A 6,000-nucleotide genomic window follows, 5' to 3' on the forward strand; every position below is an offset into this window, starting at 1 on the left:
GTGCCATATTTGGTCCCATGACAGGGACACTTTGACATCTAATGTTTTGGCATCCAGTTGGGCACGGAAACCTAAACCTGTCAGCCAGGAAAAGAACATGTATTTTGCCCCCAAGAGGTGCCTGTCTGAAACTTGAGAGAGAGACAGAGAGACAAAGAGAGGGGAGGATTGAGAGAAAGAGGGAGAGAAGGAGAAGGAGAGGGGAAGGGAGAGGGAGAGAGAGCTCTTGCCCACAGAAGGCTCTCTGTAGGTAATCCTGAATTTGGGCAGCAGGCTGAAGAGGCACAGTCAAGGTTTTGATAAGAAAGTTCAGGTTGCTTGACCAGGAGCTGTCTTTTTTAATGTATATTTTCATTTCTCACGAACTTCAGAAACATCCTGCTTTTGCCTTCAGTCTCCATTCAGCCTGGGTTTGAATGACTCCTTGGAAGTTTATCTGACTTTGTGCATTCCTATCTATAATAGCCTTGGGCAACTCCGAACGTCAGTTTTTTCATCTTTAAAATGAGTATACTATTTTTTTTTTAAATTTTACTTATTTATTTTTGGCTGTGTTGGGTCTTCGTTTCTGGGCGAGGGCTTTCTCCAGCTGCGGCAAGCGGGGGCCACTCCTCATCGCGGTGCGCGGGCCTCTCACTATCGCGGCCTCTCTTGTTGCGGAGCACACGCTCCAGACGCGCAGGCTCAGTAATTGTGGCTCACGGGCCTAGTTGCTCCGTGGCATGTGGGATCTTCCCAGACCAGGGCTCGAACCCGTGTCCCCTGCCTTGGCAGGCAGATTCTCAACCACTGCGCCACCAGGGAAGCCCCTAAAATGAGTATACTATTAATAATAATCATAACAATAGCAGCAGTGACAGTAATAAATATATGTTTTATAGAGTGGTGATTATGAGACTTAAATAGGTAATGTATGTGAACTGTAATACAGTTTGCAAACATTAGATTTTGTAAAAACTTCTCCATTCGATGTAAAAGCATCCTCATAGGAGAAACTTCACTGTCTAAATATCAAATTAAGTATTCCCCCTCAGAACCACACCCATCAAAGAGTTCACACTCCACAACTTCTTTGTTTAGGGTTCAGGAAAAGTTATCAGCTGCTTTGTTCCTGTTACAAATCAGCTGATTCAGCCACTTCTCAAAGGGTGAAACATGCTTCTGATGTGGTGGTCTTTATTTTGTTTTGTGCCTTAAAGTTTTTCATCCAGGGAAATATGTAGAGGGAACAAGGCTGCCAGAAATGATTTCATATGATTAATTAGTACTCATTACTCCAGAGAAAGTGAGTAGTGATTTCCTAAGAGCTCATCTGTGATTTTTTTGGAAGCTTCAGTTTCAAAGCCAAATACCCACATCTTAGTAGAATCCATGAGTCCTCCCACACCTCTACTCAAAATCTCTTTACTATTCTGTGTGAATTCTGTATTTTCTAAGAGTCTATCACTAAATAGTGGAGTTTAATATTCTTGTAACTTCCTTTGGAATAATCCAGTTGTTTAGGTTTATGTTGTCACTATAGTCAGCTTACCAGAAAACAAATCAGCACGGAATTATTTACAAAGTAATTAATTGTGTCATTGGCTAAAACAGCCTCACCCGAAACAGAAGGGACTTACAAGAACCAAATTAAACTTTATTCAAATGACTGAGTATGCATAGCAAATGATGTTCAAAATGACAGAACAGAAAAAAAAATCTCAAACATAACTCCAAATTTCCCTAAGCTTGGAACAATGGTTTTGCCTGTTTTTAACAAAATATAAAGCTTGAAAAATCTCACTGAAAATTTCAAAAGCCTTCTTTTGACATCAAATACCTCTTTTTTTTTTAACATCGTTATTGAAGTATAATTGCTTTACAATGGTGTATTGGTTTCTGCGTTATAACAAAGTGAATCAGTTATACATATACATATGTCCCCACATCTCTTCCCTCTTGCATCTCCCTCCCTCCCACCCTCCCTATCCCACCCCTCTAGGTGGTCACAAAGCACCGAGCTGATCTCCCTCTGCTATGCGGCTGCTTCCCACTAGCTATCTATTTTACGTTTGGTAGTGTATATATGTCCATGACACTCTCTCACTTTGTCCCAGCTTACCCTTCCCCCTCCCCGTATCCTCAAGTCCATTCTCTAATAGGTCTGTGTCTTTATTCCCGTCTTGCCCCTAGGTTCTTCATGACCATTTTTTTTTTCTTTCTTAGATTCCATATATATGTGTTAGCATACGGTATTTGTTTTTCTTTTTCTGACTTACTTCACTTGTATGACAGACTCTATTTCCATCCACCTCACTACAAGTAACTCAATTTCGTTTCTTTTTATGGCTGAGTAATATTCCATTATATATATGTGCCACATCTTCTTTATCCATTCATCTGTTGATGGACACTTAGGTTGCTTCCATGTCCTGGCTATTGTAAATAGAGCTGCAATGAATATTGTGGTACATGACTCTTTTTGAATTATGGTTTTCTCAGGGTGTATGCCCAGTAGTGGGATTGCTGGGTCGCATGGTAGCACTATTTTTAATTTTTTAAGGAACCTCCGTACTGTTCTCCATAGTGGCTGTATCAATTTACATTCCCACCAACAGTGCAAGAGTGTTCCCTTTTCTCCACACCCTCTCCAGCATTTATTGTTTGTAGATTTTTTGATGATGGCCATTCTGACCGGTGTGAGATGATATCTCACTGTAGTTTTGATTTGCGTTTCTCTAATGATTAATGATGTTGAGCATTCTTTCATGTGTTTGTTGGCAATCTGTATATCTTCTTTGGAGAGATGTCTATTTAGGTCTTCTGCCCATTTTTGGATTGGGTGGTTTGTTTTTTTGATATTGAGCTGCATGAGCTGCTTGTAAATTTTGGAGATTAATCCTTTGTCAGTAGCTTCATTTGCAAATATTTTCTCCCATTCTGAGGGTTGTCTTTTTGTCTTGTTTATGGTTTCCTTTGCTGTGCAAAAGCTTTTAAGTTTCATTAGGTTTATTTTTGTTTTTATTTCCATTTCTCTAGGAGGTGGGTCAAAAAGGATTTTGCTGTGATTTATGTCATAGAGTGTTCTGCCTGTGTTTTCCTCTAAGAGTTTGATAGTGTCTGGCCTTACATTTAGGTCTTTAATCCATTTTGAGTTTATTTTTGTGTATGGTGTTAGCGAGTGTTCTAATTTCATTCTTTTACATGTAGCTGTCCAGTTTTCCCAGCACCACTTATTGAAGAGGCTGTCTTTTCTCCATGGTATATTCTTGCCTCCTTTATCAAAGATAAGGTGACCATATGTGCGTGGGTTTATCTCTGGTCTTTCTATCCTGTTCCATTGATCTATATTTCTGTTTTTGTGCCAGTACCATACTGTCTTGATTACTGTAGCTTTGTAGTGTAGTCTGAAGTAAGGGAGCCTGATTCCTCCAGCTCCATTTTTCTTTCTCAAGATTGCTTTGGCTATTCTGGGTCATTTGTGTTTCCATACAAATTGTGAAATTTTTTGTTCTAGTTCTGTGAAAAATGCCATTGGTAGTTTGATAGGGATTGCATTGAATCTGTAGATTGCTTTGGGTAGTATAGTCATTTTCACAATGTTGATTCTTCCAATCCAAGAACATGGTCTATCTCTCCATCTATTTGTATCAAGTTTAATTTCTTTCATCAGTGTCTTATAATTTTCTGCATACAGGTCTTTTGTCTCCTTAGGTAGGTTTATTCATAGATATTTTATTCTTTTTGTTTCATTGGTAAATGGGAATGTTTTCTTAATTTCACTTTCAGATTTTTCATCATTGGTGTATAGGAATGCAAGAGATATCTGTGCATTAATTTTTTATCCTGCTACTTTACCACATTCATTGATTAGCTCTAGTAGTTTTCTGGTAGCATCTTTAGGATTCTCTATGTATAGTATCATGTCATCTGCAAACAGTGACAGCTTTACTTCTTCTTTTCCGATTTGGATTCCTTTTATTTCTTTTTCTTCTCTGTTTGCTGTGGCTAAAGCTTCCAAAACTGTTGAATAATACTGGTGAGAGTGGGCAACCTTGTCTTGTTCCTGATCTTAGTGGAAATGGTTTCAGTTTTTCACCATTGAGGACGATGTTGGCTCTGGGTTTGTCATATATGGCCTTTATTATGTTGAGGAAAGTTCCCTCTATGCCTACTTTCTGGAGGGTTATTACCATAAATGGGTGTTGAATTTTGTCAAAAGCTTTCTCTGCATCTATTGAGATGATCATATGGTTTTTCTCCTTCAGTTTGTTAATATGGTGTATCACATGGATTGATTTACGTATATTGAAGAATCCTTGCATTCCTGGGATAAACCCCACTTGATCATGGTGTATGATCCTTTTAACGTGCTGTTGGATTCTGTTTGCTAGTATTTTGTGGAGGATTTTTGCATCTGTGTTCATCAGTAATATTGGCCTGTAGTTTTCTTTCTTTGTGACATCTTTGTCTGCTTTTGGTATCAGGGTGTGATGGTGGCCTCGTAGAATGAGTTTGGGAGTGTTCCTCCCTCTGCTATATTTTGGAAGAGTTTGACAAGGATAGGTGTTAGCTCTTCTCTAAATGTTTGATAGAATCCGCCTGTGAAGTCAGCTGGTCCTGGGCTTTTGTTTGTTGGAAGATTTTTAATCACAGTTTCAATTTCAGTGCTTGTGATTGGTCTGTTCATATTTTCTATTTCTTCCTGGTTCAGTCTCGGCAGTTTGTGCATTTCTAAGAATTTGTCCATTTCTTCCAGGTTGTCCATTTTATTGGCACACAGTTGCTTGTAGTAATCTCTCATGATCCTTTGTATTTCTGCAGTGTCAGTTGTTACTTCTCCTTTTTCATTTCTAATTCTACTGATTTGAGTCTTCTCCCTTCTTTCCTTGATGAACCTGGCTAATGGTTTATCAGTTTTGTTTATCTTCTCAAAGAACCAGCTTTTAGTTTTATTGATCTTTGCTATCATTTCCTTCATTTCTTTTTCTTTTATTTCTGATCTGATCTTTATGATTTCTTTCCTTCTGCTAACTTTAGGGGTTTTTCGTTCTTCTTTCTCTAATTGCTTTAGGTGTAAGGTTAGGTTGTTTATTTGAGATGTTTCTTGTTTCTTAATGTAAGATTGTATTGCTATAAACTTCCCTCTTAGAACTGCTTTTGCTGCATCCCATAGGTTTTGGGTCGTTGTGTTTTCATTGTCATTTGTTTCTAGGTATTTTTTCATTTCCTCTTTGATTTCTTCTGTGATCTCTTGGTTATTAAGTAGTGTATTGTTTAGCCTCCATGTGTTTGTATTTTTTACAGATTTTTTCCTGTTATTGATATCTAGTCTCATAGCATTGTGGTCAGAAAAGATACTTGATATGATTCCAATTTTCTTAAATTCACCAATGCTTGATTTGTGACCCAAGATATGATCTATCCTGGAGGATGTTCCGTGAGCACTTGAGAAGAATGTGTATTCTGTTGTTTTTGGATGGAATGTCCTATAAATATCAGTTAAGTCCATCTTGTGTAATGTATCATAAAGCTTGTATTTCCTTATTTATTTTCATTTTGGATGATCTGTCCACTGGTGAAAGTGGGGTGTTAAAGTCTCCTACTATGATTGTGTTACTGGCGATTTCCCCTTTTATGGCTGTTAGTATTTGCCTTATGTATTGAGGTGCTCCTATGTTGGGTGCATAAATATTTACAATTGTTATATCTTCTTCTTGGACTGATCCCTTGATCAGTATGTAATGTCCTTCTTTGTCTCTTGTAATAGTCTTTATTTTAAAGTCTATTTTGTCTGATATGAGAACTGCTACTCCAGCTTTCTTTTGATTTCCATTTGCATGGAGTATCTTTTTCCATCCCCTCACTTTCAGTGTATGCTTCCCTAGGTCTGAAGTGGGTCACTTGTAGACAGCATATATACGGGTCTTGTTTTTGTATCCATTCAGCCAGTCTATGTCTTTTGGTTGGAGCATTTAATCCATTTACATTTAAGGTAATTATCGATATGTATGTTCCTAT

Source organism: Balaenoptera musculus, chromosome X (assembly GCF_009873245.2).
Source record: "Balaenoptera musculus isolate JJ_BM4_2016_0621 chromosome X, mBalMus1.pri.v3, whole genome shotgun sequence".
In the NCBI taxonomy this organism is placed as follows: Eukaryota; Metazoa; Chordata; class Mammalia; order Artiodactyla; family Balaenopteridae; genus Balaenoptera; species Balaenoptera musculus.